Source organism: Triticum aestivum, chromosome 2D (assembly GCF_018294505.1).
Source record: "Triticum aestivum cultivar Chinese Spring chromosome 2D, IWGSC CS RefSeq v2.1, whole genome shotgun sequence".
Taxonomy (NCBI): Eukaryota; Viridiplantae; Streptophyta; class Magnoliopsida; order Poales; family Poaceae; genus Triticum; species Triticum aestivum.
The window spans coordinates 326,641,733-326,661,158 of record NC_057799.1 but is presented as its reverse complement, the minus strand read 5'-3'; the positions used below and the strand labels follow the sequence as shown (position 1 = coordinate 326,661,158).

Genomic DNA, 19,426 nt, shown 5'->3' with positions numbered 1-19,426 from the left:
CCATTACGCTGTGGTGTTCCAGGTGCCGTAAGTTGTGAAACTATTCCACATTGTTTCAAATGAAGACCAAACTCGTAACTCAAATATTCACCTCCACGATCAGATCGTAGAAATTTTATTTTCTTGTTACGATGATTTTCCACTTCACTCTGAAATTCTTTGAACTTTTCAAATGTTTCAGACTTATGTTTCATCAAGTAGATATACCCATATCTGCTCAAATCATCTGTGAAGGTCAAAAAATAACGATACCCACCGCGAGCTTCAACACTCATCGGACCGCATACATCAGTATGTATTATTTCCAACAAGTCTGTTGCTCGCTCCATTGTTCCGGAGAATGGAGTCTTTGTCATCTTGCCCATGAGGCATGGTTCGCAAGCATCAAGTGATTCATAATGAAGTGATTCCAAAAGCCCATCAGCATGGAGTTTCTTCATGCGCTTTACACCAATATGACCTAAACGGCAGTGCCACAAATAAGTTGCACTATCATTATTAAACTTATATCTTTTGGCTTCAATACTATGAATGTGTGTATCACTACTATCGAGATTCAATAAAAATAGACCACTCATCAAGGCTGCATGACCATAAAAGATATTACTCATATAAATAGAACAACCATTATTCTCTGATTTAAATGAATAACCGTCTCACATCAAACAAGATCCAGATATAATGTTCATGCTTAACGCTGGCACCAAATAACAATTATTCAGGTCTAAAACTAATCCCGAAGGTAGATGTAGAGGTAGCGTGCCGACGACGATCACACCGACTTTGGAACCATTTCCCACGCGCATCGTCACCTCGTCCTTAGCCAATCTTCACTTAATCCGTAGCCCCTGTTTCGAGTTGCAAATATGAGCAACAGAACCAGTATCAAATACCCAGGCGCTACTACGAGCATTAGTAAGGTACACATCAATAACATGTATATCAAATATACCTGTCACTTTGCCATCCTTCTTATCCGCCAAATACTTGGGGCAGTTCCGCTTCCAGTGACCAGTCCCTTTGCAGTAGAAGCACTCAGTCTCAGGCTTAGGTCCAGACTTGGGCTTCTTCACTTGAGCAGCAACTTGCTTGCCGTTCTTCTTGAAGTTCCCCTTCTTCCCTTTGCCCTTTTTTTGAAACTAGTGGTCTTGTTAACCATCAACACTTGATGCTCCTTCTTGATTTCTACCTCCGCAGCCTTTAGCATCGCGAAGAGCTCAGGAATTGTCTTATCCATCCCTTGCATATTATAGTTCATCACGAAGCTTTTGTAGCTTGGTGGCAGTGATTGAAGAACTCTGTCAATGACACTATCAACAGGAAGATTAACTCCCAGTTGAGTCAAGTGATTGTGGTACCCAGACATTCTGACTATATGTTCACTGAGAGAACTATTCTCCTCCATTTTGCAGCTGTAGAACTTATTGGAGACTTCATATCTCTCAATCCGGGAATTTGCTTGAAACATTAACTTCAACTCCTGGAACATCTCATATGCTCCATGACGTCCAAAATGTCGTTTAAGTCCCCGTTCTAAGCCATAAAGCATGGCACACTGTACTATCGAGTAGTCATCAGCTTTGCTTTGCCAGGCGTTCACAACGTCTGGTGTTGCTCCTGTAGCGGGTCTTGCACCTAGCGGTGCTTCCAGGACGTAATTCTTCTGTACAGCAATGAGGATAATCCTCAAGTTATGGACCCAGTCCGTGTAGTTGCTACCATCATCTTTCAACTTAGCTTTCTCTAGGAACGCATTAAAATTCAAAGGAACAGTAGCACGGGCCATTGATCTACAACAACATAGACATGCAAAATACTATCAGGTACTAAGTTCATGATAAGTGAAAGTTCAATTAATCATATTACTTAAGAACTCCCACTTACATAGACATCCCTCTAGTCATCTAAATGATCACGTGATCCAAATCAACTAAACCATGTCCGATCATCACATGAGATGGAGTAGTTTTCAATGGTGAACATCACTATGTTGATCATATCTACTATATGATTCACGCTCGACCTTTCGGTCTTAGTGTTTCGAGGCCATATTTGCATATGCTAGGCTCGTCAAGTTTAACCCGAGTATTCTGCGTGTGCAAAACTGGCTTGCACCCGTTGTATGTGAACGTAGAGCTTATCACACCTGATCATCACATGGTGTCTCAGCACGACGAACTGTAGCAACGGTGCATACTCAGGGAGAACACTTATACCTTGATATTTAGTGAGAGATCATCTTATAATGCTACCGCCATACTAAGCAAAATAAGATGCATAAAAGATAAACATCACATGCAATCAAATAAGTGATATGATATGGCCATCATCATCTTGTGCCTTTGATCTCCACCTCCAAAGCACCGTCATGATCACCATCGTCACCGGCTTGACACTTTGATCTCCATCGAAGCATCGTTCTCGTCTCTCCAACTATTGCTTCTACGACTATCGCTACCGCTTAGTGATAAAGTAAAGCAATTACAAGGCAATTGCATTTCATACAATAAAGCGACAACCATATGGCTCCTGCCAGTTGCCGATAACTGTTACAAAACATGATCATCTCATACAACAAATTATATATCATCACGTCTTGACCATATCACATCACAGCAAGCCTTGCAAAAACAAGTTAGACGTCCTCTACTTTGTTGTTGCAAGTTTTACGTGGCTGCTACGGGCTTCTAGCAAGAACCGTTCTTACCTACGCATCAAAACCACAACGATTTTTCATCAAATGTGCTGTTTTAACCTTCAACAAGGACCGGGTGTAGTCAAACTCGATTCAACTAAAGTTGGAGAAACAGACACCCGCCAGCCACCTGTGTATGAAGCACGTCGGTAGAACCAGTCTCATGAACGCGGTCATGTAATGTCAGTCCGGGCCGCTTCATCCAACAATCCCGCCGAATCAAAGTAAGACGTTGCTAGTAAGCAGTATGACCATTATCGCCCACAACCGTTTGTGTTCTACTCGTGCATATAACATCTACGCATAGACCTGGCTCGGATGCCACTGTTGGAGAACGCAGTATTTCAAAAAATTTCCTACGATCACGCAAGATCAATCTAGGAGATGCATAGCAAACGAGCGGGGAGAGTGTGTCCACGTACCCTCATAGACCGAAAGAGGAAGCGTTTAGTAACGCGGTTGATGTAGTCGAACGTCTTCGCGATCCAACCGATCCAAGTACCGAACGTACGGTGATGATGTTTGCCAATACTACGTCGGTGTTTCGCCCAAGAGGAGGGGATGATGTAGCACAACAACGGTAGGTATTTACCTCAGTAATGAAACCAAGGTATCGAACCAGTAGGAGAACCGAGCAACACAACGTAAACAGCCCCTGCACACAAATAACAGCCACTCGCAACCCGACGTGTTAAAGGGGTTGTTAATCCCTTTCGGGTAACGGTGCCAGAAGGCACGTTGACGGGAGAAAATTGTGATAGATTGAAATAATAGATCGCAAATGAAATAAAATGTAGCAAGATATTTTTGGTATTTTTAGTTTAATAGATCTGAATAAAAATGCAAAGGAAAAATAGATCGCAAGGCAAATATATGAGAAATAAGACCCGGGGGCCGTAGGTTTCACTAGTGGCTTCTCTCGAGAAAAATAGCAAACGGTGGGTAAACAAATTACTGTTGGGCAATTGATAGAACTTCAAATAATTATGACGATATCCAGGCAATGATCATTACATAGGCATCACGTCCAAGATTAGTAGACCGACTCCTGCCTGCATCTACTACTATTACTCCACACATCAACCGCTATTCAGCATGCATCTAGTGTATTAAGTTCATGAAAAAATGGAGTAATGCAATAAGAACGATGACATGATGCAGACAAGATCTGTTTATCTATATGGTGGTAGATATAGATCTCGTCTTTTTGTCCTTAGTAGCAATTATACATACATGTCGGTTCCCTTTCTGTCACTGGGATCAAGCACCGTAAGATCGAACCCACTACCGGGCACCTCTTCCCATTGCAAGATAAATAGATCAAGTTGGCCAAACAAAACCCAAATATCAGAGAAGAAATACAAGGCTATAAGAGATCATGCATATAAGAGATCAAAGAAACTCAAATAACTTTCATGGATATAAAAAGATATGGCTGATCATAAACTCGAAGTTCATCAGATCCCAACAAACACACCGCAAAAGAGTTACATCATATGGATCTCCAAGAGACCATTGTATTGAGAATTCAGCGAGAGAGAGAGGAAGACATCTAGCTACTAACTACGGACCCGAAGGTCTACAAAGAACTTCTCATGCATCATCGGAGAGGCACCAATGGAAGTGGTGAACCCCTCCGTGATGGTGTCTAGATTGGATCTGGTGGTTCTGGACTCTGCGGCGGCTGGATGAATATTTCGTCGACTCCCCTAGGGTTCTAGGGATTTTTGGGGTATTTATAGAGCAAAGAGGCGGTCCGGGGGGCACCCGAGGCGGGCACAACCCACCAGGGCGCGCCTGGGCCTCCTGGCGCGCCCTGGTGGGTTGTGCCCCCCTCGGGGCACCCCCCAGGTGCAACCAGGGCCCAATGCCTTCCTTCTGGCCCATAAAAAATCATCGTGGAGTTTCGTGGCATTTGGACTCTATTTGATATTAATTTCCTACGATGTAAAAAAAATGGAAAAATAGCAACTAGCACTTGGCACTATGTCAATAGGTTAGTACCAAAAAATGATATAAAATGATTATAATACATCCAAGATTGATAATGAAACAACATGGAACAATCAAAAAGTATAGATACATTGGAGATGTATCAGCATCCCCAAGCTTAACTCCTACTCGTCCTCGAGTAGGTAAGTGATAAAAACAGAATTTTTGATGTGGAGTGTTGTTCATTAAGTCATAACATATTCTTTTCTTTATAGCATGGACATTTGGACTTTTATGTGATTCAAAGCAATAGTGTAGTTTTGACATAATAATTTAGATACTCAAGCATATCAACAAGCAACCATGTCTTTCAAAATGTCAATGCTAAAATAAGTTATCCCTAGCCCATCATGCTCAAACATTGATCCATTCATGAAACGCACTCAAATATTAACTACACCCAATACTTGAGCACGATCATATTTCCTCCTAGTTGGTGCTTTTTATAAGGGAAGATGGAGACTCAAAGTAAAAATAAAATTGCATAAAGTAAAAGAAAGGCCCTTCGCAGAGGGAAGTAGGGATTTGTAGAGGTGCCAGAGCTCAAAGCGAAAAATTAGAGATAAAAACATTTTGGGAGGCGTATCCATCCCACCAACGAAAACGACTCAGAGCTACGAACACTTTCCATGCTAGATATTCCATAGGCGGTTCCCAAACAAAAAATAAAGGTTATTCCTTTTTCCACCATTCTTTCACTTTCCATGGCTAACCGTATCAACGGGTGCCCTCCATACCAACACTTTCCAAGGAATTTATTATTTGACAACATAAAGTAAATATTTTTTTTGCATTTCGGGACTGGGCATCCCTAAAACCTTTGCCTTACTCTCGTGCAATGACAAGTGAATAAACACTCATCTTGAGAATAACACATCTAGCATGGAAAATATTAGCCACCCGTTAACGTTCCGCGAGCGAAACAAACACACAAAAGAGAAGTTTATTTTGAAAATTAGAGAGGGCACATGCAAATTTGCTTAGAACGGCAAAAGAATACCGCATATAGGTAGATATGGTGGACTCATGTGGCAAAACTGGTTTAAAGGATTTTGGATGCACAAGTAGAGGTCATACTTGGTGCAAAATGAAGGCTAGCAAAAGATTGAGAAGCGACCAACCAAGAAACGAATAATCTCATAAGCAAGCATTAAGCATAATTAACACCGAATAATGCACCACAAGTAGGATATAATTTTCAATGCATGATTATTGACTTTCGTGCATGCATAGGGAATCACAAACCTTAACACCAATATTCTTACTAGAGCACAATTACTCATCAACATAACTCACATATCACATCATCATATCTCAAAACTATTACTAAGAATCAAGTTTATTTTGTCCAATGATCTTCATGAATTTTTTTTCTTTATCCTTCTTGGATATCTATCACTTTGGGACTAATTTTATGTGTTGCTTTTCATAAGCTCAAACAAATATAAGTGAAGATCATGAGCATAACAAATTTTCTTTCTCTCAAAATAATTTAAGTGAAGCAAGAGAGAATTTCTTCAAAATTTACTAACTCTCAAATAAGTCTAAGTGAAGCAAGAGAGCATTTCTTCAAAATAACAAAGCACACCGTGCTCAAAAAGATATAAGTGAAGCACTAGAGCAAGTCCTAGCTCATAAAAGATTTAAGTGAAGCATAGAGAGCAATTCTAACAAGTCATGATATAATTTTGGCCCTCTCAAATAGGTGTGTCCAGCAAGGATTGATGACTTAAAACACAAAATAAAACAAGCAAATACACATATCATACAAGACGCTCCAAGAAAAACACATATCATGTGACGAATAAAAATATAGCCTCGAGTAAAATACCGATAGTTGTTGGAAGAAAGCGGGGATGCCACTCGGGGGCATCCCCAAGCTTAGTTGGTTGCTCATTCTTGGATAATAGCTTGGGATGCCGGGGCATCCCCAATCTTAGGCTCTTACATCCTTCCTCCATCCATCGTAAGATAACCCAAAACTTGAAAACTTCAATCACACAAAACTCAACAAAACCTTCGTGAGATCCGTTAGTGTAAGAAAAATAAATCACTACTATAAGTGCTGTATCAAACCAATTCTTATTTTGTTTTTGTATTATATCTACTGTATTCCAACTTTTCTATGGCAAAAAGTCATCAAAAAAAAACCATAGAGCCATCAAAATAAGCACACAACACAACGAAAACAGAATCTGTCAAAACAGAACAGTCTGTAGTAATATGACTTTTGCGAATACTTCTGGAACTCCAAAAATTCTACCAATTTAGGAAGACCAGGGTAATTTGTATATTAATATTCTTCAAAAATAATAGGGCAAAAGCTCTTTTCTGTGATTTATGAAAATTATTTTCATGAGCGCAAAGTTTCTGACCTTTTCAGGAAGATCAAACAATTATCACCCAAGAAGATCCTATAGGCTTTACTTGGCACAAACACTAATAAAACATAAAAAAACAATCATAACATTAGCATAATTGTGTTAACACACAAGAACAGAAACCAAAAGGCAAAAATAAAGTTTATTCATTGGGTTGCCTCCCAACAATCGCTATAGTTTTACGCCCTTAGCTAGGCATAAAATTTCAATGATGCTCACACGAAAGATAAGAATTGAAACACAAAGAGAGCATCCTGAAAAATATGACAAACACATATAAGTCTAACATACTTCCTATGCATAGGAATTTTATAGGAAAACAAATTATCAAGACAAGAAATTTCTAGCATATGCAAGGAAGAAGAAAGAAACAATAGCAATCTCAACATAACGAGAGGTAATTTAGTAACATGAAAATTTCTACAACCGTATTTCCCTCTCTCATAATAATTACATGTGGGATCATATTCAAATTCAACAATATAGCTATCACACAACATATTCTCTATATGATCCACATGCATGCAACGTTGACACTCTTCCAAAATAGTGGGATTATTTTTAGCTAAAGTTGACACTCTTCCAAACCCACTTTCAATATTATCACAAACATATTCATCATCAGGCTTAAATAAATTTTCAAGATCATAAGAAACATTATCAGCCCAATCATGATCATTGCAATAAGTAGCGGACATAACAAAACAAGCATCCCCAAGCTTGGGGTTTTGCATATTATTAGCACAATTAACATTAATAGAATTTATAGTAAAATCATTGCAATCATGCTTTTCATTCAAGGAGCTATCATGAATAACTTCATAAATTTCTTCATCACAATTTTCAGATTCACAAATCTCAAGGAAAACTTCATAAAGATAATCTAGTGCACTCAAATCACTAGCAATTGGTTCATCATAATTGGATCTTTTGGAAAGATTAGCAAGTGGATGAGGATCCATATCAATAGATTTTTAGCAAGCAAAGATGTAAGCAAATAGAAGACACATGGTCACACAAGCAAACAAGAGATCCGACAAGAAAAAGGCGAACGAAAACGAAGGCGAATAAAACGGCAAATTTTTGTGAGTGGGGGAAAGGAAAACGAGAGGCAAATGGCAAATAATGTAAATTGCGAGGAAATGAGATGACTGATTAGGAACCTGGTTATGTTGAAGAAGATCCTCCCCGGCAATGGCGCCAGAAAATTCCCTTGATGATGTTTGCCAATACTACATCGGTGTTTCCCCCAAGAGGAGAGGATGATGTAGCACAACAACAGTAGGTACTTCCCTCAGTAATGAAACCAAGGTATCGAACCAGTAGGAGAACCAAGCAACACAATGTAAACAGCCCCTTCAAACAAATAACAACCACTCGCAACCCGATGTGTTAAAATCCCTTTCGGGTAACGGCGCCAGAAGGCACGTTGACGCGAGAAAATTGTGATAGATTGAAATAATAGATCGTAAATAAAATAAAATGCAACAAGATATTTTTGGTATTTTTGGTTTAATAGATCTGAATAAAAATGCAAAGGAAAAATATATTGCAAGGCAAATATATGAGAAATAAGACCCGGGGGCCGTAGGTTTCACTAGTGGCTTCTCTCGAGAAAAATAGCAAACGGTGGGTAAACAAATTACTGTTGGGCAATTGATAGAACTTCAAATAATTATGATGATATCCAGGCAATGATGATTACATAGGCATCACGTCCAAGATTAGTAGACCGACTCCTGCCTGCATCTACTACTATTACTCCACACATCAACCGCTATCCAGCATGCATCTAGTGTATTAAGTTCATGGAAAAATGGAGTAATGCAATAAGAACGATGACATGATGTAGACAAGATCCGTTTATCTATATGGCAGTAGATATAGATATCGTCTTTTTATCCTTAGTAGCAACAATACATATGTGTTGGTTCCCTTTTTGTCACTGGGATCAAGCACCGTAAGATCGAACCCACTACCGGGCACCTCTTCCCATTGCAAGATAAATAGATCAAGTTGGCCAAACAAAACCCAAATATCGGAGAAGAAATACGAGGCTATAAGAGATCATGCATATAAGAGATCAAAGAAACTCAAATAACTTTCATGGATATATAAAGATATGACTGATCATAAACTCGAAGTTCATCAGATCCCAACAAACACTCCGCAAAAGAGTTACATCATATGGATCTTCAAGAGACCATTGTATTGAGAATTCAGCGAGAGAGAGGAAGCCATGTAGCTACTAACTATGGACCCGAAGGTCTACAAAGAACTACTCACGCATCATCGGAGAGGCACCAATGGAAGTGGTGAACCCCTCCGTGATGGTGTCTAGATTGGATCTCGTGGTTCTGGACTCTTCGGCGGCTGGATGAATATTCGTCGACTCCCCTAGGGTTTGTGGATTTTTGGGGTATTTATAGAGCAAAGAGGCGGTCCGGGGGGCGCCCGAGGTGGGCACAACCCACCAGGGCGCGCCTGGGCCTCCTAGCGCGCCCTGGTGGGTTGTGCCCACCTCGAGGCACCCCCCAGATGCAACCAGGGCCCAATGCCTTCCTTCTGGCCCATAAAAAAATCATCGTGGAGTTTCGTGGCATTTGGACTCCGTTTGATATTGATTTCCTGCGATGTAAAAAAATGGAAAAAACAGCAACTGGCACTTGGCACTATGTCAATAGGTTAGTACCAAAAAATGATATAAAATGACTATAAAATGATTATAAAACATCCAAGATTGATAATAAAACAACATGGAACAATCAAAAATTATAGATACGTTGGGGACGTATCATACGGCACCTCCGCGTTCAGCACACGTTCAGCTCGATGACGTCCCTCGAGCTCTTGATCCAGTTGGGGCCGAGGGAGAGTTCCGTCAGCACGACGGCATGGTGACGGTGATGATGAAGTTGCCGGCGCAGGGCTTCGCCTAAGCACTTCTACGATATGACCGGGGTGTGTAGCTGTGGAGGGGGGCACCGCACACGGTTAAGAGAAACTTGTGTGTTCTAGGGTGCCCCCTGCCCCCGTATATAAAGGAGGGGAGGGGAGGCCGGCCGACCCTCCTAGGGCGCGCCAGGAGAGGGGAATCCTACTAGGACTCCAAGTCCTAGTAGGTTTCCACCTAAGGAAGAGGGGGAAGAAGGAAGGAAGAGGGGGAAGGGAAGGAAAGGGGGGCGCCGCCCCCTTCCCCTAGTCCAATTCGGACCCAAAGGGGCGAGGGGGCGCGGCCAGCCCCTCTTGGACCTTCCTCTCTTCCCACTAAGGACCATTGAGGCCCAGTAGTTCCCCCGGGGGTTCTGATAACCCTCTGGCATTCCATAATTATCCGGTACCTCCCGGAACTCATCCGGTGTCCGAATAACATCATCCAATATATCAATCTTTATGTCTCGACCCTTTCGAGACTCCTCGTCATGTCCGTGATCTCATCCGGGACTCCGAACAACCTTCGGTCATCAAATCACATAAACTCATAATACAAATCGTCATCGAACGTTAAGCGTGCGGACCCTACGGGTTCGAGAACTATGTAGACATGACCGAGACACATCTCCGGTCAATAACCAATAGCGGAACCTGGATGCTCATATTGGCTCCTACATATTCTATGAACATCTTTATCGGTCAAACCGCATAACAACATACGTTGTTCCCTTTGTCATCGGTATGTTACTTGCCCGAGATTCGATCGTCGGTATCACCATACCTAGTTCAATCTCGTTACCGGCAAGTCTCTTTACTCGTTCCGTAATACATCATCCAGTAACTAACTCATTAGTCACATTGCTTGGAAGGCTTATAGTGATGTGCATTAGCGAGAGGGCCCAGAGATACCTCTCTGATACACAGAGTGACAAATGCTAATCTCGATCTATGCCAACTCAACAAACACCATCGGATCCACCTGTAGAGCATATTTATGATCACCCAGTTACGTTGTGATGTTTGATAGCACACAAGGTGTTCCTCCGGTATTCGGGAGTTGCATAATCTCATAGTCAGAGGACATGTATAAGTCATGATGAAAGCAATAGCAATAAAACTTAACGATCATAATGCTAAGCTAACGGATGGGTCTTGTCCGTCACATCATTCTCTAATGATGTGATCCCGTTCATCAAATGACAACACATGTATATGGCTAGGAAACTTAACCATCTTTGATTAACGAGCTAGTCAAGTAGAGGCATACTAGGGACACTCTGTTTGTCCATGTATTCACACATGTACTAAGTTTCCGGTTAATACAATTCTAGCATGAATAATAAACATTTATCATGATATAAGGAAATATAAATAACAACTTTATTATTGCCTCTAGGGCATATTTCCTTCACTCTCGACCTCATCGACACCCACGAGCTCTGCCATGGCTATCGCAAAAGCTTGGATGTGTTCTCCAAGATCCTCGACAGTCACCTTGGCCCAACCAGAGGCCTTAGAATGGGCAACTTCCGTTCCAACGGCAAGGACCGAGCCAAGCTTGACGACTGGTTCCAATCCCCCGCCCTAGATCAGCTCGAGGAGCTCACTTTTGATGATGGGCATATGCGGTCGCTGCCAACGTCCGCACTCCGCCTCGCGCCAATGCTACGCGTCGCCAAGTTCAGGAACTGCCATCCCCCCCTGACGCGTCCGCTCTTATTCTACCACGACTGAAGCACCTCGAGCTCGTCGCCGTCTGCCTCTCAAACGGTGTCATGGAGCGCCTGGTCCATGGCTGTACTGCACTCGAGTACCTTCATCTTCAGGCGATCAATGGGTTGAGTACCTTCCACATCACCTCCATGACTCTCCAGACTATTTATGTGTGTTGCTGGTGCGGCAGGAAGACATCACAAGATGTGTACCATGTTATGGTCACTGAGGACACACCTGCACTCGAGAGATTACTTGTAGTTGATCAAGAAGGTCCAACAAGAATCAGTGTCATTTCTGAGCCGAAGTTGACAGTGGTGGGCTACTCGTCTGACAAATACTCCGAACTTGTTATTGGATCCACACCCGCTCAGGTGAAACAGCCGCCTTCTACCTCTCCTTCTACAAATTAACATTATTTCTAATTTTGAAGATGTTTGTTCGTCTGTCATTCAGAAAATGATTCCGACAAGCTTGACCCCGAACTGCGCATAGTGAAGGTCTTGGCACTAGAATCTATCGGCCCCAACCTGGAGCAAGTTGTCAGTTTCTTGAGATGCTTTCCGTGCCTGGAGAAGCTATATATCGAGGTGATGTTCCTTTCCTGTTAAATGTTAACCATAAGGGAGTTCAATTTGTGAAACCTTTTTCCAAGTTTACAATGACAATGTACTACAATTTCTGAAGGATTCTTTTGGAGGATTTCAGTACATACATGTCCCCCCCATATTGGTTGCTTGATCCATATGGTTACAATCAATAAGCATTTCTCCTTTGGATTCATCTGTACTAGTTTTCTTAGGGAACCTTTCGTCCACTCCAACCTCTTGTGAAGAAGGCTACATTTTTCTAGAATGTAATCAAATGCCCATGTTAATCATGCCAGATCGAAGATGGCATGTTAGTGCATTTTACAAATCCTGCAAACCAAATAGGCCTGTAGTAATGTTCAAAACTGCATGTAGGCACTAACACATTTTCTTCTTTTGCAGATAAGGTTAGGCCTAGTGGTGGATAATGTGATGCAATAACAATCACGTCGAATGCCTAGATCTGCATCTCTCAGAAATTACTTTGAACTCCTACCGAGGGACATTACCGGAGATTATATTCGCCAGGTTCTTTGTTCTCAGAGCAAGGGTGCTGAAGGAAATGAGGTTTGCCCTACATTTATTTTACAAAAATGAATGGTTTGTTGATCAACGCCGGCGCCTGCGGCAGAATGGAATAGGCTCCAAAAATGCTGAATTTCATTTTGGAACTTCGAATGACAGAGTAATCGGAAGTCATCGTGTCAACCCCATACATGACTTCTCAGTGGCTGACCCCTTTGCAAAATTGTGAGGTTTCGAAACCAGACTTAGAAGTGGTAATATTAGTTTGAACCTCTCTGATATCCATGTTCAGTGGATCAACGCGAGCGTTTGCAGCTCATCAGCTGAATTTCATTTCTAATATTAGTTTGAACCTTGTAATCTTCGAATTTGAGCCATATAACTCTAGAATTTGAACCTTGTAATATTTCGAGCTTCTGTGGTACAATCGTTGAAATGGCATCGTATGAGACTCGTATATTGGTAGCACTATTTTGACCTTAATATGCAATGGTCTTAGATTTTATTAACCATTTTCGAATCTGTTTACCTTGTCGATCTCACAGCACATGATCTGTATAGCTAACTCGACTGCGATCTTCGACATTATTGCAAGTTCCTTCCATCATGTGCCCTGTAGAGCGCAGAATTAATTATCGCATTCGAGTGTCCATCATCACCCTTCTGTGTAACTTTGACCTCATCACCCACGGGTACACTTATGACCGAAGTCATTCCACACACTTTGTTTTTATAAAGCTTTTTGCCAATAACCGTTTCTGTTCTCTTGTCTCAACGCAAACAGTTCATCCGAGTGAACCGCATGACGTATATCGCACACACCTTGATCTGGCTAACCGTTTCTTTTGTGTTGCCTAATCACAAACAGTTCATCCGAGTGAATCGTATGCTGTATATCGCACACACCTTCATCTGACCGCCCGTTTCTTTTGTTCCTCCTCATCACAAACAGTTAACTGAACTGAACCGTATGCCCTGCATCGCACACGCAACTAAAATTTGAACCGTGTTTGATGCATCCTCCATCACAAACGTTTTGCACCTTTTTTGACGGTTTTTTACAACACCGTTTGCGATTATTGCATCGCACATAGTTTCGTTGAAGGGTCTCTGATCGTAGTGTCGCGTTAGCAGCATCCTGCAGTAGTGCATGCTCACTATACCGTTGTCCTCATTACCAGTTTTGTTCTTCTTTCTCGTTGAAGTGTTCCGGCATCCCGTGATATAGTCACCTGTGTCTAGCCAGACGATGATAGATGCCATCATATAGAGAGGGCCCTAAGAAAATCTCTCCATTGTCAGAGGAGCAAATTCCAATCTCGAGCTATTTAGTCCCTTGTCAAACTTTCGGATGAACTTGTAAGTTGTCGTTATGATCAACGTGTTACAAATGACTTTGAGCAACCCCAAAGTTCGTAGTACGGTAAGAAGTGACTATGATACTCTCATTGTCTAAGGAACTAAAACACATATTAACACTTGCTACCTGTGAGCTGCGTTGGGATTTCCTTGAAGAGGAGAGGATGATGCAGTATAGTAGAGATAAGTATTTCCCTCAGTTATGAAACCAAGGTTATCAATCCAGTAAGAGAACCAAGCAACACTACGTAAACAACACCTGCACACAAACAACAAATACTTGCAACTCAACGAGAGGGGTTATCAACCCCTCAACGGTTATGAGCAAGATTAAATTGTATAGTTTTTGATAGATAGAACAAAAATACAAAATAAAATAAATAAAAGAAAATTGCAGCAAGGTATTTTTTTTATAATAAAGCACCTATTGCTTCTGCCCGGGTACTCACCGTCGCAGCGTTTTTGCAAAAAAGTCCCTATGGTTTCCGATAATTGAACCCGCCATCCCTACGTAAGTGGATCTGGAAAAACGCTTTGTTTTTCATAAAACCCCCTGCACCTGTTAGAATTCCGTCCGCGATGCAAACCCCTAGAAAAAAAATACCAGAGAAAAGGGGATTGACGAGCGACGCAGGCGCGGCAGCGGGGCTTGTCGGCGGCGAGGCGGAGAAGGAGCGGGGATTGAGGCTCGTGGAGGACCGGATCCAGCGAGGGGAAGATCGGATTCGTCGGTTGGCGATGCAGGCGCAGCCGCGGGGCTTGCCGGCGGTAAGGCGGAGAAGGAGCGCGGCGGCAGGGTGGCTTGAGGCTCGTGGTGGACCGGATCCAGCGAGGGGAAGGTCGGATCCGTCGGCTGGCGACGCGAGGATCTCGAGCGCCATGGGAGTTGCTGGCGACGGAGCTCGTCAATGGCGGCCACTTCCCGGTGACACAACCCCTGCGCCTAGCCTCCCCAACCTGCTCTCCACGCGCCCCCGTGATGCCGTTGCGTGCAGCAGCCTCCCCAATCCTCCTCATCATGCGCCGCTGCCTGTCAATATTGGATTTTACTTTCCGATTCTCATTTCAAGTTCTGCACGAAAGAAACACGGAGAGGACAGTGAAGGTGAGACCTCAGTCTAGCGCTCTTAACTGAAGCAAATAGTGTCTGGCCTTTTGGGTATTTTCGTCTAGCAAAGTCAGAGCATTAACCAAAATCATTAGAAAATTGATACTTCCTCAAATCATGTGCTAACATATAGCGTTACTTCCTTGCATACATGTGGCATCAGTAGAGAATTGATATTCCCCAAAATCATTGGAAAATCAAACTGCATGCATATTCAGGCTGCAACTCTTTCTGATTTTTTAGTTTGGCTGAAGATGCTCTTACTCGTACACTAGATCAACTGTACAACTGCTCTAAATGTACTTCTTGACTGCTTGTCTTTATCTTAATCATTTTCTTTGGCGGCTCTGAATTTTTAGTTTGGCTGCGTTTTGCGATGCTGCTCCCAAGCTTCCCGACGAGATTATGCGAGTCACAACTTACATGACGTGGATTCTTTTGCTATACTTAGGAAGATGGCAATAGCAGCGGCGGCGGTGACGCAGCCACGGTCTCGACAAAACTTGATTAGATTACTACTGCATTACTAAATTGTGCAAGTAGGACTCTTTCACAAATCATGTCAATGAGGCTAGCAATTTGAAGAGGCTGCTGCACATGATCTGAAGATATTGGCATATACAGTCCTGAACATAAGTTTCAAAATAACAGGTCTGTTGTAGCAGTGAATTTTCCTAATGTACTATAATCTCATTTGCATCTGCCTAACCTTTCATCTTGAATTTTTGTATGCATCTAGGCCCAAGTAGTCAAAACAGTACATTAGTTAGTGTAGACAAAGAAGAATTGAGCTTCCAGTACGTCATTATAACCACCTTTCCTAACTACCTCTCTCTGGTAGGTTGAAGGTGTGGAGTTTAGCCCTGTTCCGCTGTAAGGAAATCCATGACCTCCACAGAAATGATGCAAGTGGAAACAAGCTAGACTCACAACAAATAGTACCCTGGTACTGACAGGTTAGCACTATATCAGTATACTTGTTCAGCCTTTCCATGTGCTGGTCCGAATATTTAAACAAGGAAGCAGGCTTAGTTGCTCACCCACCTACTATTGCTGCCAACAAGTAGCCAGAAGCCCATAGAAGATATCTGCATTTCATCCTAATCTGGTTCCTACATATTCAAGATGTGGAGATTAGCTCTTTGCTCCAACAAAGCCATGGCCTTCAATTTTGTTGTTAATTTAACTGCCGATCGATCGGTCTATAATAGTTAATTTGGTTTCCTGTGAACTGAAGCTTCCTATTTTTCATGATTATATTAAGAGCTTCCTTTTTTCATGATTATATTAAGAACTCACGGAACTCCTTCACCTCACACCTGACCGGCACATCATCCAGATGCAAGAGACCCCTACTACTGCATCCACCCTAAAATCAATCTAAAAAGGAAATTTATAACCCAATATCTCCGTCTCCCGTGAACCAGTGCATTGCATGTGGAAGTAATCTGGGTTGAACCTACTTGAGGTCTTCCATCACTTTTATTACTTCAACATAAATTGTATACATTGTACAAACTACCCATTAATTAGGAGCTGATATATATGATGCATGGTTGATAATAGCTACTTCAGCTTATCCCTTCTACTTCAGCTCTCAAGCACGAGATCCCCTAGGCATCTCATCTGTCCTTGCAGGCATGTGTTATTCCTCCTCTCATTAGATCATCCTGTGCCAGATACGCTAGAGTTGTACTCCCTCTGTAAACTAATAGTGATCTAAAAGTTACATTAGTTTGCAAATATAGTACATGATATCTTGCAAGGCCTGACTAATAAGTAGGCGTGGCTTAAGATGCTTCTGGAGACTCATTGGAATGGTGGAATTCACTCGGACTATCATATGAGCATAATAGACTATGAGCATTATTCAGATTATGATGAATGAGAAGTGAAGGTCTGAATGTCAAGCAGAAAATACAGTGCTAAATATTCAGTCAAGGAAGAGCAAGAAGTATATATCTTCTCATGTATATTACGAAGAAATTCTTCACATGTTTTCCTTTTTCATATAAGGTTCAAAGTGATCAGGTACGGCTCATGGGCTGCTACAACCATTAGTGGGGCAAAAGGGTTGTGCGTGCACATGCTTATTAATTCAAGGCAGGATTATGGGAGATAGTGCATGGTCCAGATGAATAGATGGAACCCGTCCAGAGAAAAGAAAAAGGAGAACAAGGTGCCACCAATTCGCATCCGTACATAATTTATAGGACTGAGATTCAGTTTAACCTGATCTAAGATGTGCGTGCATTGCAGTTCCAGAAGAAGATTGTTCTTCGTAAACAAGTACTACCTTCGTCCCAAAATAAGAGGGAGTGAATGGTACATCATATGTAACAGGAGAATGGTGGCATGTCAAGATCAGGTAAGAACTATGATGCCTGTGCACTTGCTGAATAAAGATGATTGTGATGGCCTTATTCCTTGGATGGGTGGGGAGCTTCAACCTGGTACGTAGCTTATTACCTCCTACTTTTTGCACCTACAAAAAATTATGTACATTGATATATGTGGTCTAATCAGTACCGTGCATCATAACCTATCCTTCGTTTTACTGAAGTTTTTAGTTATTTATTTCTTGGCCAAACAAATTCCCTTTCGTATGTAAGATACAATTGATCATCATGAATAAGAAGTACCTCATTGTGATCTATTTGTTACTGAGAACGTCAAGTAAAAAAAATGAAATTATTGGCATTGGACTCTTAAACCTTTCTCCATGTATGTACAGACCTCAAATCTGAAGTAGTTTTTCCTATGTATATATAGGCAGTCGACAAGATAGCCACACAAAATTTCTGGTGAATATACATGGCTAACATTTTATTAAAAAATGTTACATCATCATACAACTGTTATGCTGTCAGCGATGCATCCGGCGGTGGCGGAAATGCACATACTTGGGGGCGCCTCGATCGATATGGCTGTTGGCTCGCGTGTTCCCCTTGGCCAAATTGTTGGGTAGAGGAGGAGTAGGCGGCCAGGGTGAATAAACGGTGCCTCGAGGAGTTTCTCGATCGTGCTTTTTTCCATCCTGTAGATGGTTCAGTGGATCGTGAGGTTTTATGTAAGGTATTACATGTAATTAATTTTTTGGTTGGATGGATGCAAAAAACAAATCTTGTACTTAACTCATCTGGATTGTTTGTGCACAATTACTAGAGAAGAGAGGGGGTGGTTGAAAACAGAAGATAAAGAAGAATAGAAGTGTTTTTATCGTGCACGAGGATCTTAAAGGCACATGTTAAATACGACTGATGTTGAACTAGAAAGACATGTATGTCCCGTTGCAACGCACGGGCATTGTCCTAGTATATGATAAAAGATAAACCCGGGGGCTATAGTTTTCACTAGAGGCTTCTCTCGAGAAAATAGCATACGGTGGTAAATAAATTACTGTTGGGCAATTGATAGAAAAGCAAATAATTATGACGATATCCAAGGCAATGAGCATCACGTCCGAGACAAGTAGACCGAAATGATTATGCATCTACTACTATTACTCCACATATCGATCGCTATCCAGCATGCATCTAGTGTATTAAGGTCATGAAAAATCGGAGTAACGCCTTAAGCAAGATGACATGATGTAGGCAAGATAAACTCACGTATGAATAAACCCCATCTTTTACCCTTAATAGCAACAATACGTATGTGTCATGTCCCGAGCACCGCAAGATCGAACCCACTACAAAGCACCTCTTCCCATGGCAAATAAATCAATCTAGTTGGCCAAACCAAACCAATAAATCGAGGAAGAAATACGAGGCTATAGTAATCATGCATAAAAAAGTTCAGAGAAAACTCTATAATCACTAGTACGTGTCGGTGCTATACAAACGGTTTTTAACCCCTTTCCGCGACGGCATTTGGAACCGTCGCCTAGTGAGTGACGGCGATAGGGGGGTCCTTCCCACACGACCCAGAAACCGTCGGGGATAGGGAGCCTTGATGCATACAGTTGTCCCAATATAACCGTTTCCGATATCTCGAATATCCCAAACACTTCATCCTTGCTACTCGTTTGTGCTCGCACTTCCATCTCAGTCGGAGTTTTGTGGTTTTACCTAAATCCAAGCAGATTTCAGGCACGGGAGTTTTACGATGCCTGGCACATCACAAAAAT

General features: G+C 41.9%; 1 long non-coding RNA gene across 3 annotated transcripts; it reads left to right on the top strand.

Moving 5' to 3' along the window:
- Positions 1–14,774: 14,774 nt before the first annotated feature.
- LOC123052976 (uncharacterized) lies at positions 14,775–18,523 on the top strand. Of its 3 annotated transcripts, XR_006425228.1 has the most exons (5): positions 14,775–15,294; positions 15,749–15,948; positions 16,139–16,253; positions 17,314–17,476; positions 17,557–18,523. It is a non-coding gene; the product is annotated as an uncharacterized lncRNA (long non-coding RNA). The 3 variants fall into 3 exon arrangements; XR_006425226.1 differs by having other exon boundaries at positions 16,139–17,476; XR_006425227.1 differs by having other exon boundaries at positions 15,657–15,948; positions 16,139–17,476.
- Positions 18,524–19,426: the final 903 nt, after the last annotated feature.